We start from the raw sequence: 17,494 nt of genomic DNA, 5'->3' as shown, positions 1-17,494 counted from the left end.
ATGCGCGGGGCCCACCCATGGGTGCTGGCAGGGCTGAGAGAAATCCCCAAAGGACCTTCCTGGAGGGCTGGCGGATTCTTGCTGCAGCTTCTTAGGCAAGGCTTGCTAGGAGCTCTGCCTGCCTCTGCCACCCCAACCCCTAGCGGCTGCACGCGAGGGATGGAGAGGGCGGCCACAGCCCCCTAGATGCACCCGATCGCCTCCTAGTCGGAAGGCACTCAAGGGGCCCTCCGCCCAGTCCCCCCCATTGCCCACCAGTTCCCCCAGCGCATCCCGGCGGGGTGGGCTCCTGGAGCGCCTGTACCCGCAGCTCCAGCTCCCAGCGCGGGTTCACTTACCCACGTCCCCGGGCTCCGGCCCCGCGCCGGGGGCTTTTGTTCACAGCTCGCCTCTCTCCCCGGCGCCTCTTCAGTCCCTGCGCCGGCGGGGTCGGGTTACTGCCGGCTGCAGCCGCCAACGGAGCTCCCGCTGCCGCCTCCAGCGTCTCTCCATGAGGTCGGCGAGCTCGGACACTATCTACGTACGAGAAAGATAGTGCGACCAGGTTCCCTCCCAAATAACGCGGATCTGCTTGCTTGACTTATACAGATGGTTTAAAAGGGAAGCTCGGTTCCAGCGCTGCTGCATCCGTCGCCACCTCCACAACCGCCGAGGTACCGCAGGACTTTCGCCTCCTTGGCACCTCCTGGTGGACAATCAGGAGTGTTGGTTCTGTTTGCTTGGAGGACGAAGACATCAAATGTATGCGCGTACACTCCGTCATCCGTAATATTTATGTAGCCATGATACTTAGGAGACATGACATGTTTGGGTCCATACTCGTGCCAATGCTACACGCATGTAGAATGCCATGTTCGTAGATATCCATACAGCACCAAGAAACCCGCAGTCCATGAGCCCTTCACTGGGTAGAATGAAGGAATCTTGGGCCTGGTTCTTAAGGCGACCCTGGAAAGTAAGCACGGGAAAAAAAACGTGATGGTAAGTAATTGGATAGAAATGTGGTACCTGATGCGAACTGTGACTTTTATCTTTTCAAGAAAAACCAAATGCTGTCATTTTTGGGTTTGGGGCAGGTAAAAAAAAGATGAATGGCTAGTGTTTAATGCAACATGGTGTGATTTCCTGGTTCCACATCATACATATTAAAGGCAGCTAGTGCTGCTGCTTGAGTTTTGAGACACCTCCTCCCTACCTGCTTTCCGTTCTGAATGATAGCGGCTCTGGGAGACCAATGGGAGAAATACTTGAAGAAGAGAAGGAGTGGGACATAGAGTCAGAAAGCGTGGTGGGTTATGTTGCTGGATAACGTTGGACATACTGAGCTAGGTAGGAAGTGGCTTGGTTTGGCTTATATTTAAGGAACAGAGATGTAAAGGCTTTACAAGGGCTAAGAGAAGCCAGGAAGTACCGTTAACTGGACACGGCAATAGTCTGAGGCGGGAGGACTAGATCTAAAGGGGTCCAGCAGCAGCAGGAGTGAATCGGAAGAGCGTGGGATATGGATGCTAGAAATAGTGCAAAAGACAACACTCAATGATAGAGTGGCTCTGCGGTGTGGAATACAGCAGAGGGGGCGAGGATGGCTGCCTGGAGCGATGGAGTGGCTGCGAGCATCTCAAGCAGAGTGGATGCAGGTTAGGAGGGATGAGCTGATGTTGATGATGGACCAGGCTTCTACTTGGAGCACTGAAGCTGGAGGTGGAGCTGCTCACCACCATCAGGCCGCAGAACTTCACTCAGGAGCCTGGAGCAGAGCTGGAATTTGGGGTGTCATCCTCACCATATGACAGGGTTCCTGACACCCATAGTGCGAGTGAGATCAGCCAGGGAGGGCAGGTGGAGCTCCATGAGGGGCAGCAAGACATCCAAGGAACTGCTAAGTGGAAAGGACCCAGGGCAGGGACCAGATGAGGGAGGCACAGGAAAGAGGGGTCCCCTGCCTAGCAGAACGCTTTGAAAGGAGAGTGTGCCCCTGGTGTCAAGGGCTGTAGAAGTCCGGGAGGAGTTTATCTGGGGGTCAAACACAATCTCCAAAGGGCAAGTTACCTTGATTGGCAATGGCTTGGCTAAAACAGCTTCATGCTGTGCTGGGAGCCCAAGGGCAGGAGATTAAAGTGCAATGGGAGGGAAGAAAGTGGGTGTCATTGGGTCACAGTGCTAAGAACTATGAAGGATCATAAGTCAGCCAGCCACAGTTTCACTGGTGCTGGTCGGAGACACCAGATTCCAGGGTCAGAAACAAGATTTTGCTGTTTGTGGTGCAGCATACAGGAGGGTTGTATTTTTGTCATTTCTCCTTGCTTCGCTAGTCCCATGGGTCATGGAGAAGTTGCTGCATTTATGTCACAGCGGAACAGCTCCAAGCTTGGCAGAGGCCTGGCTTTAAATGGAAGTACCTGGCAAACCTGCTCAACTTTTGCCCCAGAGGGATACATCGTCTTCCTGACCCTGACTTGGAGGCAGACAGCACTGCTGTCTCCTGGGGATGGTTGCTTTACTAACTCCTTCACGTGACACACGGAACTGTTATGAACACTCACTCTCATCAAAGAAAAGGGGTCACTGGGGACCAGCATTGTGGCACAGCAGGTGGACCTGCCAGCTACAATACTGGCATCCCATATGAGCACTGGTTCAAGTCCCGGCTGCTCTACTTCTGATCCAGTCCCCAGTTAATGTGTCTGGAAAATGGCAGAAGACACCCCAAGTTCTGGGTTTCCTGCCTCACCATGCAGGCCATGCAGGAGACCCAGATGGAGGCCTGAGCTCTTGGGTTCTATCTGGTTCAGTACTGGTCACTGTGACTGTTAGGCAAGTATAAGGATGGAAGATTCTCTCTCTCTCTCTCTCTCTCTCTCTCTCTCTCTCTAACAACCCTTCAAACAAACAAAAATAAATAACTTTTAAAAGTTCTCTGTCACATGACTGGGATTTGGCCGTGGCTCCTTCTAATGTTGAAGTGAATCCCATATGTTGTATTTCCATGGCACACTGAACTTATGCAAGGAGGTAGATTCAGAGATGAGTGGGCATTATGTCTACCTCTCCAATCTTTGCTGTCCCCATCTTCCCAAAGAATCCCATCTAACTGTCTCCTTCACAGAGTAATCACTTCAGTGAAACAATTTTATCATTGTCCTTTAGTACTCCTGTTTTTTCATCAGGGACCCACCTTCCCGGGCTGCTGTCAGAATTGGAAAGATTGTTCGTAAGGAAACTAGACCAATATACTGCCAATATGCAGGGATAAGAATGTTAGCATTTATTTTGTTAAACCTGATCTTGCATATGTGATCAGACTCCCCCAGGGAACATCTGTCACATTTGCAAAGTCCTAAGAGATTGCCAAGTAAATGTCCTATCCTTGGTTGGGGAATGTTTCACCATCTGCCAAGGTGAAAGGAAGGAGCATTAGAAGAGGGCCTGAAAACAGGACCCTAACCTAGCCAGCCACTCCAGCCAGAGCTGGCCTAGCCATAGGCCAGGTGCCACCGAGTGGTCAGAGCCCTCAGCTCTCAACTCCAAGTGTCTGGGACATTTCAGGAGAAGGCTTTTCCACAGGGTCGTGAGGATTTCCCTCTGGTTGGGTGTCCTGGCCTGCCTTTGATCAGGACACTCAATATGACTTCCCTGTGACGCCCAGCCCAGACAGCAGCTCAGATGAGAACATCTGCTTGTGTGTGCCAGGCTGTGCGCACAATGGTGCGGAATGCAGGTCAGGGAGTCCGGCAGCTTGGTCATCAGATTCCACTTCTGCCAGGCGGCGTGATGAAGGGAAGGTTTCTTTACCTTCTCTGAGACCCAACTTCTAGTCTTTATTTTTATGCATTTTAAAAAGATTTATTTATTTATATGAAAGACAGAATTACAGAGAAAGAGGAGAGACAGAGAGATCTTCCATCTGCTGGTTTCCTACTCAAATGGCCACACTTGGCTGAAATCAAGAGCCTAGAACTCCATCTGGGTCTCTCACTTGGGTGACAGGCACTTTATTACTTGGTACGGTCCTGCCTTCTCAGGAATATTAGCAGGGAGCTGGATCAGAAGTGGAGCAGCCAGGACTCAAGCCAGTACTCGTACGAGATTCTGGTGTCATAGAAATGACCTAGTCCGCTACACCACAATGGTGGCCACTAACTTCTAGTCTTTAATAGAAGGTGTAATAGACTGTTAGAGCCTGTTGTGATGGCTCAACGGCTGAATCCTCACCTTGAAAGCACCGGGATCCTACATGGGTACCAGTTCGTAGCCCAGCTGTGCCACTTCCCATCCAGCTCTCTGCTCGTGGCCTGGGAAAGCAGTAAAGGACGGCCCAAAGCCTTAGGACCCTGCACCCATGTGGGAGACCTGGAAAAAGCTCCTGGCTTCAGATCTGCTCAGTTCCAGCTGTTGTGTTCACTAGGGGAATGAACCAGTGGATGAAAGCTCTTTCATCCTCCGTAGATCTCTCCTCTCTGGAGATCTGATCTGCCTTTCCAATAAAATAATTAAGTCTTAAAAAGAAATAGAGATTGTTAGCTTGCCTTGCACAGACCCTTACACACAATAATGCATTGGGTATACGGTCAGATCATTCATGCAAAAGCTACTCTACGGACACAAAAAACACGCCGCTTGGACAACATGAGCTCCACTTCAGTCCTTTTGCTCACCCCCCACCGCTCTAAACTTGTTCTCCTTCCTCCCAGCATGTTCCTTTGGAGAATAGTTGGGTTCTTTTCACTCTGGAGTGCTGCCCCAGGAGTTGTTAAACCACCACTGCCTCTTGTTTGTTTTGATTCAGAGACTGAAGCAGAGACCAAAGCTGGAAGGCCGAAGCTCCATCTGAACTCAGTCTGTGTCTTCCACACGGGTGACCGGATCACACGTACTTTGATCCTCAAGGCGCATATTAACAGGAAACTGGAGTGGGAAGCAGAGATGGGACTTGAACTCAGGCACTTTTCTGTGGTCCATGAGTGTCTTTGCTGCCCAAAAACCTCAGCCCCCACTGCCTATTTTTAAAATGAAACTTTACAGGAATACAGTTGTGTTTATTTGCTCACATGCACAAATGCTTCTGAAACGTGATGGAGACTGCACTTAAAAGACAAGAACCTGCATCCCATATTGGAGTGCCTGCACTATGGGGACAGCAGGGGATGGGCCAATTACTTGGATCCTTGCCACCCATGCAGGAGACCTGGATTGAGTAGGAGGCTTCTGGTTTCAGCCTGGCCCAGTTCTGGCTCCTGGGGACCTGTGAGGAAGGAGCTAGTAGATGAGAACTCTTTTATCAGTGTGCTTGTTTGCCAATCTCTGTCTCTCAAGTTGAAAGATATTTCTTGTAGTGCAAAAAAAAAAATATTCATTCACACAACGGCATCTGTAAGAAGTTCATAGAAAAACTAGGGGAGGACACCATGGCACAGTAAGTTAAACCGCTCCGTGGAGCATCAGTTAGACTCCCAGCTACCCTGTTTTTGATCCAGCTCCCTGCTGCTGCGCCTAAGAAACAGTGGACAATGGCTCAAATACTTGAGTTCATGCCACTCGTGTGGGAAACTCATATGGAGTTCCTGACACTTGACTTTAGTCTAGTTCAGTCCCGATCATTGTGGTCCTTTGTGGGGAGCAAACCACTGCATGGAAGATTCTCTCTCTCTCTCTTTCTCTCTCTGCCCTCAGATAAACACAACAAATCTTTAAATTAAAAAAAAGCAGGTGAATGTTCTTTTTTCTTGCACCAAAATAAGCTTATATTTTAATTCCATGATATTTCAGACCTTTTGACACCCCCTCACATTAGCTGCACTTCTTTTGTGTAACAACGGTTGGCCTCCTCAAGCCAGTTTTCAGAGCTCATAGCTCACAAACCCTAAACTACGTGTTATGGAACTCTTCACGAAAGACGGAGGCCAGCGCCTGTCTTCAAGCCTGGCCATGGCTCACGGGGTTATCAGTGGACTGCCTCCCAGCTCCACTTTCCCTTGCTGCACCTGCTCTGGGATAATGTGCCCCAGGCACTTAACCATGAACCCAAGCTGAGGGTTTACTAGCAGAGGGAGCCAGAGGGAGGAGAGAGCTTCTTTCCTGGTGCCTTTGGGCTGTGATCTTGGCTTTCTCTTCTCCCTGCTGCGAGGTAAGTGGCCTCTGGCATTGAGAGAACATCCTGCAACCCCTGGGCTGCAGCCACACTCTTAGGTAGTCAGTTCCTTGGTGATCTCACATTCTTTGCCCCAGGCCTGGCGGCACCTTCTAGAACCTTCCTACAGGAGCAGACTGTGTTCCAGGCCTTACCAGCTTCCTCACCAGCTTCCTTTACCTGTATTACCAACGTTACCTACAACCTTGTGCAGCAGCTCTGCCCTGGGTAGAGCTCTCTGACACCCAGCAGGCTGCCACCTTGTCTCAGGATGGAGCCTCCTGCCAAACCCTCCTCCCTGGGATGTTCACCTTCAGCTTTTAGGGGCTGTTAGGGACCTCGACCTCCTGCTGTGCTCTCCCCTTTCACAGCTTAGCACCACTTTATTTATTTTTTTTAAGATTTATTTGTTGGAAAGTCAGGTATACATAGAGGAGGAGAGACAAAGAGATCTTCTACCCACTGATTCATTCTTCAAGTGGCTGCAAAGGCGACAGCCGAACCAATCCAAAACCAGGATCCGGGAGTTTTTCCCAAGTCTCCCATGCAGGTGCAGGGTCCCTAAGTTTTGGGCCATCTTCGACTGTTTTCCCAGGCCACAAGCAGGGAGCTGGATGGGAAGTGGGGCCACCAGGACATGAACCGGCACTCATATGGGATCCCAGAACATACAAGGTGGGGGCTTTAGCCTCTAGACTACTGCGCAGAACCCATCACTTTGCTCCTCACAGCCTCCTTTCCAAAACCCTGAAGGCCAATGAGTAAGAGTGCGCCTGAACACACACACACACACACACACACACACACACACACACACACACTTGCTTGTTCCTCCTTCTTTCTTCCTTTTTAATAGAACAGCTCTAACTTCAAGTTCTGTGCATCACTTTCTTACACCAGTCACCCCCTACTCTATATTTGGAGATTCAGAGCTGAGTCATGCTCCATTTCTGGAGACAGTGGCTCCTTTTCACATTTCTCTTGGAGGCTGGGACTTTGCCAAGGGGCTCCTGCTTACCCCTTCAAATGTGGCAATCACACAGTAATAACTAAAGCGAAAAATCATAACAAAAAGTACATGGTCACAAAGCACCCAGCTCAGCCAGAGGGTCTGGGAATGGTGAGAAGAACCGTGGCTCCCCCTTGGAGTAATAAGATGCCCCCAAACCAAGAAAGCAGACAATACAGTCTGAGTCAGGAGAGCAGGTCCACAATGTAAAGCAGTGATTCCAGGGCAGAATGTGAGTCGTGTGTTACTAAGTAGCTGCACAGACCAAGTCCTTCAACCTCTTTCAAGCTGTTCTCTCCTCTGGATTGGATTCATTTGAAGGGCTACTGTAAGGAAATGCCACAAAGGCAATGGCCGAAGCAGCAAGAATTGATGGTCTGGGCTCTGCAGGTGCTCAGCAGGAGGCGCTCCTCCTGAGGCCACTCTCCTGGCTTGCCTTCCTGCGTGTCCTCACCGGCTTGTCCTGAGTGTTCTGTGTCCTAGTCCCTCTTTCTAGCAGCACATCAGTGATGTGGGGTTAGGGCCAAGCTAATAACCCCATGGTAACTTGGTTCTATCTTAAAAAGTAATCTTTTATTTTTTTAAATACTTTTTTTTTATTTGAAAGGCAGAGTTACAGAGAGATAGGGAGGCAGTGAGCGGTGTCTATATTCAAAATGGCTTCACTGTGGCTATCCTACATGACTCCTGACAGAAGCGAAGAGGCAGGTTACTACCGCGATGCTTCACATCTGCCCCTGGTTGCTGCTACTGTGTGCCCTAGGGGGCATCAGTGATGTGCGCCCTGGGGGCATCAGTGATATTTCTAGTGGGTTCCTGCCACCCATGCAGAGACCCACATGCTTCCTGTTTTCTACCTGGCCCTGTCCCCATTGTTGTGGGCTTTCAAGGACTGAACCAGCGTAGGGGCATTCACTTTGTCCCTATCGGTCTCTCTTTCTCTGCCTCTCCAATACACCATATATAAACATTTTAAATGAAAAGGCATTTATGAGCAGACTTAACAAATTAGGTGAGTGATTAGGTATGGGGTTGTTGGCTGTGGCAGTGGGATTAGGAGGCATGTATGGAGGTGGGGAATGGAGAAGGAGACAGGGAAAGATGATATGTTCCATCTCCAACTTGTTTAATGGCTGTATCTTAATGTAAAGCTTAAGCGTGAGTTTCAGGGACTGGTGTTGTGGTGAAGTAGGTTAAGTGACCGCTTGCAATGTTTACATCCATATTTGAGTGCTGGTTCAAGTCCCAGCTGCTCCACTTCCAATTCAGCATCCTGTTACTGCACTTGGGAAACAGTAAATGATCACCAACACACTTAATCCCCCACAACCCTTATGGGAGACACAGATGGAGTTTCTGGCTGCTGGTATCAGCCTGGCTCAACCCTGGAGGTTGCAGCCAGTTGGAGTGGACCAGCAAATAGAAGATGCCTCCCCCTCTTTCCCATAGGTCTGCCTTTCAAAGCAATAAAAAACGAATTCTTTTCTTTAAAAAGAAAATATGCTTCAGAATCCAAAGACCAGAGTTCAAATCCCATCTTGTCCTTATCCTGTGCAGGAAGTCTTTTTTCGACAGACTTACTTACCCTCTTGAAGCAATCGGTGTTAGATCAGTTCGGCACACTCCACAGTGTCCCCAAGAATGGGAAGTCACTAGAGTTGGATGAATGGCTGGGCAAATCCAAACCTTCCCTCGGTCAGTTTCCTTTGTGTTTACAGATGGATCTCCACCTTGGATGTCAGTTCCGACAGATCTCTTTGTCTGTAGAAGGCAAAGTTTGGGAACTACACACTCTGACCTGCAGGTGGCGCCCCTCATCTGCGCATGTGCTGGAAACTGTTGTTAATTCCACAACAGAAGCCAGAGCGGGAAAACTCCAACCAAACCCTTAAAACCCAAAGGGCAGTTTTACAAGGGGCCTTGTAGAAGGAATGCATCCTTCATATTCCGACCACAGAAACTGACCTCTGCCGACAGTGCTGTCCGGAGGCTGTGCTGCCACCACACACACTTGTCCTGTGTTTTTTTGGATGGCACCTGCTCAGAAAAGCCTTCCTTGAGGGCTGCTTTTTAATCTGCGTTGGGTACCTCCCCACTGTTTTCACCACACCCCGCATAAAGATCGTATTTGGGTGAAGCCACAGCACACAGGTTCACATCTTATTATAGAGAATTTCAAATATAAAAAACATAATGCAAAAGACCTAATAATCCCACCCCCCATGTCAATCTTGCCAAATTCTGTTTTTCTTCTTGTTTCCTTTTGCCGTTCGGCCCTTAGATACCATAAGGAGAGGACCTGTATTGTATGACATTTTGTTCCCAGAGCCTGTGCCTGACACAGATACTCCAAAAAGAGCTTGATGAGAGACGGTGTGGTGGCGCAGGGGGTTAAGTCATTGCTTGGAATTCCTGCATACCATATGGGCATGCTGGTTTGAGTCCTGGCTACTGGTCTTTCTACTCACAATTGCCAGAGCTGAGCTGATCCAAAGCCAGGAGCCAGGAGCTTCTTCTGGGTCTCCCACACGGGTGCAGGGTCCCAAGGCTTTGGACCATCCTCAACTGCTTTCCCAGGCCACAAGCAGGGAGCTGGAAGGGAAGTGGGGCAGATAGGACATGAATTGATGCCCATATGGGATCCTATTGAGCTATAGTGTCAGCCCCCCTTTGAGTCTTGATCAGTTTTTGAGAGGCAAATAGAGTGGCCATGATCCCTCCCAGCAGCCCTGAGGGCTAAGGGTACCTTGGCATGGCAGCCTCCTCCACTGATGTTCACTGGGTTAGAAACAACCAGACGGGAAGGGGGTGGCATTTGGCACAGCTGTCATGATGCTGCAGTACACCACATCCCACTTGGGAGTGCATGGCTTGAGTGCAACTCAGCTGTCATGATGCTGCGTTCTCTCTAACACCGGTGGGGGGGGGAGGCGGGTGGGGCAACAGTGAAGTGCTTGGCTTGCTGGAGACATAGATGAATTCTTGGCTTCCTGGCTGTGACCTGGGTCAGCCTGCCCTGTTGTGGGCATTTATGGAATCAATGGAGCATTCTCACGTGGGCTCGCTCGCTCTCATTCTTTCTGCATTTCAACAAAAATAAAAAACAAAACAAAGTACTAGTAAAAGAAACAGGGTGGGAACTATTCAGGCAAGTTTCCAAATTTCAGCTCCTTTCTCTCTCTCTCTTTTTTTAAATGGTGTTGATTGATTTGAGAGGCAAGGAGGGAGCCTTTTCTTCCTCCCTCTTTTCCTTTCCTCCCTTTGTTCCTTCCTTCCTCCCTTTCTTCCTTCTTTCCCTCCTCCTTCCTTCCCTTCTTGTGAATTGACAAGTTATTGAGCATCTCTCAGCCTCAGTGGCATTATCTTGTAATTAGATTGCATTGCAGAATGGTTATGAGACTTCTATAGCTCCATCCCATGTCACAAGGCCAGTTGGAGTCATGGCCGCTCCGTTTCTGATCCACCTGCTTGCCAATGTTCCTGAGAAAGCAGCAGAAGATGGCCAGAAGGCTCGAGACTCGATCATCCGTATGGAAGACTAGGATGGAGTTCTGGCTCCTGGCTTCAGCCTGACCCAGATCTGAAATGGAAGGTTCCCACTCAACCCCAATTTCTCTGTCCTTGAAATAAATAAATGGATTTTTAAAGTAGACTGCAAATACTGAGAATCCTGGACCTTGCAAGCCAGTGTTTTTCTGACCCCCCAATCTTTACCCCCTGCCCTGAGCACACTCTTCTGTCCTCTGGAATGACCTTTTTTCTCTTCCCGCACCACTGTAGCTCTGGTTGCCTCCCTGTACCAGAACAACCAAGCCACACCCTCAGTCTGTCCTTCCTGCCAGAGGCCAGGGCCCTGGGAAGCCCCGGAGACTGGCAAAGGCACTCAAATATTCCATTCCTAGGCAACAGGACTCAGCACAGCCAGGAGCAAAAAATGAACTTGACGTCAGCCCTGGGTGGGGTCAGCTAGCAAACGTTCTGTGAACTTCAAAGGGAGAGAGGGCTAGCCAAGAATGAAGCTGGGCTGCCTTTCGCTTTCTTTGCGTGACTAGGCTAGTGATCAGGACAGTATTTGCAGGCACAGGCGGGCTCCTTGGTGCTCTGTGTACATGAAATGAAAAAAAAATGTGTGCCTGTTCAGACTACAGTCGTGTGGTGTGTTGTCCTGAATTCTGTGCTATTTAAGGGTTTCATAAACTACTTAAACTATGATACAGTCCCATGATAGCCAACAAATGAGGAAGTTGAGACTTAGGGGAATTAAGCATCATGCCCAAAGTCACAAGGATAATGAGTGGTGAGATGGGCTGGAAAGACTTCCTGAGATGCTTCACTGGTATTGAAAAACTCTGTCCGTCTATCAACCTATCCACCCATCCATCCATCCACCCACCCACCCGCCCACCCATACATCCACCCACCCACTCACTATCCACCCACCCCCCTGTACATCCACCCACACACACATCTATCCACTCACCCACCTCTCATCCCCCCCATCCATCCACGCACCTAAAGCACTTCATCGGCACTCATGGACAAACTCTGCATTTATTCAGAAATTCACCCATCCACCCACCCCAAAATCCATCCATCCTTTCACCCATTCCTCCACCCAACCACCCATCCGTCCATCTACTCTTTTATCCATTCATCCACACGTCACCATCCATTAATCTACCCATCAGGTCCTTCCAACAAATACTTATTGAACATTCTCCAAGTCCAATGATCCGGGTAGGCAGATGACATCCTGCTCTCAAGTGTCCTGTTACAGAGAATGAGAATAAAGAAGTAAACACATTTAATAGATAATATCTCAGGAATGCTCTAAATGGTAAAGTAAGGTAATAGCATAGGGCCACTTTATGATGAATGATTAGGCAATGGGGAGGTGACCTCTGTGGCAAAAAGGAGGTGCAAGGGGGGGACTTTGGGGAAGACTCTCAGGAGTCTGTGGGCTTCTCTGAGAAATAGGAAAGATGGAAATGGATTCTAAGCAAGCTCTGATTCTATACTGAGTTTTGAGAAATTGATTGGAAGGAAGCAGCACACACACACACATATCCCACATATAAATGATTTTTTTAAAATCCTAAGAAATAAAATCACAATTTTCTTCAAAAAAAAAAAAGGGCAAACATTTAATTTAGCAGTTGAGACACTCAAGTTCCACACTGGAATGCCTGGTTCAAGTCCCAGCTGCCACTCTTAATTCTGGCTTCCTGTTCATGTGAGCCCTGAAAGGCGGTTGTACTAGCTTAAGTACCGGAGTCCCTGCTACCTTGTGGGGAATTCCTGGATTGGAGTTCCAGGTTCCTGGCTTTGCCCAGTCCCAACTGTTGTGGGCACTGGTCCAGAGGATGGGAGATTTTTCTTCCTTGTGCCTGTGTTTGCTTTTTTAAAAAAATACATTAGAAAAATAAATTTTAAAAAAGAAAGAAGAAATTGATAGGGATACATGTCAAGTCTTGTGCGTATAGTCAGAATAGAAGCATCCTGGTACAGGATGTTGTAGACCCTGAACATGATCCAAGTACAAGAAGCCAGAGTGTGGTTGACCTGGTAAAGTCTGTGCCCTGGAGTTGCTTGGATCCAGCAGAACCCGGGGTGGAGAAGGAGGTGTCTTGTCCTCTCTGGGCAGGCCACTGGCGCTGGAATGAACTGTGTGCTCTGCATAAATGTGGACTGACCCACCCGGGGCAGTTTCCCCAGGGTAGAGAGCAGGATAGGTCAGCAAAAGCAGTTACTCCAGGAACAGGAGTTATGGGAAGGTAGGAGAGTTAGCTCCAGAATTATCTAGGGCCCAAGTGAAGAAGTTAGAAGGAATATAGCCTTTTTTTTTTTCTTTCCTTTTCTTTGGAAAAAAAAAATCTGTGCAAACAATTCCTAAAGTAGAAAAAAAAAAGAAGCAAAAAGAAGGAAAGAAAGCATTTTAACAATTAATTCAAAGTGCAGAGAGAAGCAGACACGGAGAGTTCTGATCCACTGGTTCACTCTCAAATGCCCACAGTGACCAGGATTGGACCAACTTAATGCTGGGAGCCAGGGACTCAGGCCAGGCCTCCCATGTGGGTAGCAGGGACTCAGCACTTGGACCATCCCCTCCTGCTTCCCAGGATCTGCAACAGTAAGAAGCTGGAATGAGGAGTGGGACCCAAGCACTCCTATACAGGATATGGACATCTTAACTGCCATCTTAGCTGCTAGGCCAAATGTCCATCCCAAGAAATCACTTTTAGCCTCATTATCCAGAAGAAATCACTGAGGACATTTGGCACACTTCCTCCCGTTTTTAAAAGGTGGACATGTACACCGTTTTGTTAATGCATGTGAGTGGGCTTGTGCCTAGAGCGGCAGTGAAGGAGGGTGGCTGGAAGGTGGCCCCTGCAGCCCCTGGCCAGGCTCATCCTGGCAGTGCCTCCTCCGTGTGACCATGACAAGGTACTCTATCTCTCCTCTTTCAGGCCCCTTCTCTGAGAACTCAGAATTAGACTTGTAGCTAGCACCTCGAGGTGTCTGAGCAGTAAATGAGTTACAAATATTGGTACACACTAAAAGCATCGCCCGTGCAAACCTAAGCTGTGTTTGATAACCACGTAGCCTCCTGTAAGGGAGGAAGCAAAGAACCCGAGACATCTGGGAATATGCCTGTGTCTCTTCTATCTGCTGACACAGCTGCCTGCTACCATTGTGTCAACAGAGGAAAAGCGTCCTAACATCTGCTCTCAGTACTTCCTTCCATCAAGCTGCTTGACCAACTGACCTTGTGGTCCCTTCTGTGTGGTCCTAAGTCACGTGGGCTGCAATGCAAACCCATCAACGCTGTAGGAAGTAAATACTGCAAGAAACCTTCTTTTAGGGCGCAGGCCTTTTGGAGAGAACTCGGCTGAGCCCGTTGATGGATAAACTCTTCTTGCTCTCCACACCAGCTCTGTTGTGCCTGCTGGTCTGCGTAGGGGAAGTCTTCTACCCCTGTTTACTGTGACAACATCTGTAACTGCCTCATGATAACATGGAGAACTTTACAGAAGCATCCCTCCCGAGTCTCGATACATCTCTTCCTCTAGTATGATGATGGTTTCCTTTAATGTCCCCCTAATGGGAGACATTGTTTAGATCTCATGTTTCACTACTTATAGGGGGTACGGGCGGTGCTCATCTCGTGCCAATCATTTGGTCTACATTTCCAGCTGGTGATAACTTACTAATTAATTCTTTTGAGAACTAGAAAGACAAAATGAGACAAAGAGACAGAATTTGCTTCCAGTGGTTCACTCCACAAATGTCCAGAATGACCAGGGCTGGGTGGCCAGAAGGCAAGCCTCCCACAGACATGACAGCAGCCCAGCTCTCTGAGTTATCATTCAGGTCTCCCAGTTTCCGTATTCTCAGCAACATGATGGAATCAGGAGCTAGAGCCAGGAATTGAACCCAGGCATTCCTAATCAGAGTCTTAACCCTGAAGCCAAGTGATCAGCCTCTTTTTATTTTTTAACATAAAAATGTATTTCTAGGGCCCAGTGCAGTGGCTCAGTGGGTAAAGCCACTACCTGTGGTGCTGGCATGCCATATGAGCACTAGTTCATACACCTACTATTCCACTTCTGGTCCTGCTCCCTGCTAATGACCTGGGAAAGCAGTCCAAGACGGCTTAAGTGCATGGGTCCCTGCTGCCAACATGGGAAACCCAACTGAAGTTCCTTGTTTCTGGCTTTGGACTGGCTAAGCCCTGGCTATTGGAGTCACTTAGGGGTAAATCAGCAGTTGGGAGGTCTTTCTGCAACTCTTTCAAATAAATAAATAAATAAATAAATAAATCTTGCATTTCTAGATAGGCAAAACATAGAAATGGTAAGATACTCAAACAATTCCAAAGGATAAACAGTGAGGAGGAAGACTTTTTGCAACTCCTGCCTTCCAGTTTCCCGCTTAGAGGCACAACTGTTTTTGCTTAAACAACTGTTTAACCGTAAACATGAATAAAAGGACGATGACCCCTATTTGATCACAAACATCAGAAACTGACACATGGCGAGCATGTCTGTGCTTCTCACTTAATGAGGAGACCTCACAAAATTCATGGAAAGACCATCAAAAAATAAAAGTTTATTTTGGGGCCTCATTGTTTTTCATAATACATGGAAAATTCCTATTATGGAAAAAAAAAAAAACACCACTGTGTAAAGAACTCAAATAGTTTTTGTGCCAAAATAAGAAGGTACTTCAAAAAGTTCATGGAAAATAAGGTGACAAGATAAATTTTAGGGATGGCTGGTGGGTCTGGCACTTAGATACCTGTTGGGCTGTCTGCACCTCCAGTTAGAGCATCTGACTTAAGTCCTGTCTCCTTCCCTTCCTACCCAGCTCCCTCCCTGCCCCAGGAGACAGAGGTGATGGCTGCCCACGTGAGAGACCCCAAGTGGACTCCAGGCTCCCAGCTTTGGCCTGACCCAGCCCGGCTGGTAAGCCATTTGGCAGGTGAACCATAGACAGAGGCTCTCTTTGTCCCTGTCTCTCTTCTTTCTCGATAAAATGAAATAATTTTAAAAAGATAAATGTTACGGCAGCATTTGGAAATCCTTGCATACAACAGATCTTTACAAAGTTTGACAATGCATATCACATGCAAAAAAGTTATGCATGGGTTTTAAACAACTTTTGCAGTAACATCAATGTATTTTTTCCACACACATTTGGAAGTACTCTGGTGTATCTCAAAAACATTTCTTGTCATTCTACAAAGAGCTTTCTCATACATTTCAATAATTGCATAGCAATTCCTGCTGAGGACAGACATAACTAGTGGTTTTAAAGATGTTTCATACCAGGTCCTGCGTGATAGCCTAGTGTCTAAATCGCTTACCTAGCATGTGTTGGGATCCCATGCGGCACCAGTTCATATCTTGGCTGCTCCACTTCCCATCCAGCTCCCTGCTTGTGGCCTGGGAAAGCAGCAGAGGACAGCCCAAAGCCTTGGGACCCTGCACCTGAATGGGAGATCCAGAAGAAGTTCCTGGCTTCAGATTGGCTCAGCTGCACTCTTTGCGGCCACTTGGAGAGTGAACCAGTGGACAGAAGCTTGCTCTCTCTCTTCTTTCTGTATATCTGCCTTTCAAATAACAATAAATAAACCTTTTTTAAAAAAGATGTTTCGGGCCCGGCGGCGTGGCCTAGCGGCTAAAGTCCTCGCCTTGAAAGCCCCGGGATCCCATATGGGCGCCGGTTCTAATCCTGGCAGCTCCACTTCCCATCCAACTCCCTGCTTGTGGCCTGGGAAAGCAGTTGAGGACGACCCAATGCATTGGGACACTGCACCCGCGTGGGAGACCCGGAGGAGGTTCCAGGTTCCCGGCTTTGGATTGGCGCGCATCGGCCCGTTGCGGCTCACTTGGAGAGTGAATCATCGGACGGAAGATCTTTCTCTCTGTCTCTCCTCCTCTCTGTATATCTGGCTGTAATAAAATGAATAAATCTTTTTTTAAAAAAAAAAAAGATGTTTCATGCCTATCTATGACTTGTTAAGCTGAATTGAGCTCCGGTTTATACCAACCCACTGTAACTTTAGTTAATTAGTGCATCCAAGATTAAAAGTCAGATCAGCTCACAGCTACACTATTTCTACAGAGACATGCTAAGATTAATTAACAATAATAGTCCCTGGTGGGGGGACTTGGTTGCTGGGAAATGCCCTTCCCTGTACTGCTTGGGGAAGATCTAACTAAAAGGGAGCTGGACTCACTCAGGAGGCCTAGGGCTCTCCCTGAAGGTCAGGCACAGGCAGTGATGGATAAGAGGCTGCTTACCAAGCTCGCATGCCACATCAGAGCACCTGGATTTGATTCCCAGGTCCAGCTCCTGCCTTCAGGTTCCTGCTAATGCAGATGGTGCAATGGTGCAGGTGCCAGGGCTTCTGCCACGTACCCAGGAGACCTGGATTGCGTTCTGAGTTTCCGACTTGGCTTACAGGCACCTGGGGGGAACGAACCAGTAGATGGGTGCTTACTCTCTGTCTCCCTCTTCTCAAAAAATAAAGAACTGGTTGACGCACCGCTGTGGTCTCCTTCTGCTGCCGCTCCTGGGGTTACCTGTGTGCTCATTCTGTGCAGACCTGGTGCCCGCCTCCCCATTGAGAAGCAGCAGCTAAAGAGACCCTGGCTCTCCACAGTCAATCAAAATCCCAAGGAAGGGGTTAAGACAGAGAGCAACCATCCTATGAATTTGAAGGTGGTGGGGCAGGATGGTTCTGGGGTGCAGTGTAGGATTAGTAAGCCGATGAAAGCCTGTTGTGACTGACAGCGTTTGTCAATGAGGCAGGATTATAAGTTGATGTGTACCAATTGATGAACCAGACATAT

This window comes from Ochotona princeps, chromosome 26 (assembly GCF_030435755.1).
Source record: "Ochotona princeps isolate mOchPri1 chromosome 26, mOchPri1.hap1, whole genome shotgun sequence".
NCBI lineage: Eukaryota > Metazoa > Chordata > Mammalia > Lagomorpha > Ochotonidae > Ochotona > Ochotona princeps.
This window is presented reverse-complemented; position numbering follows the sequence as displayed.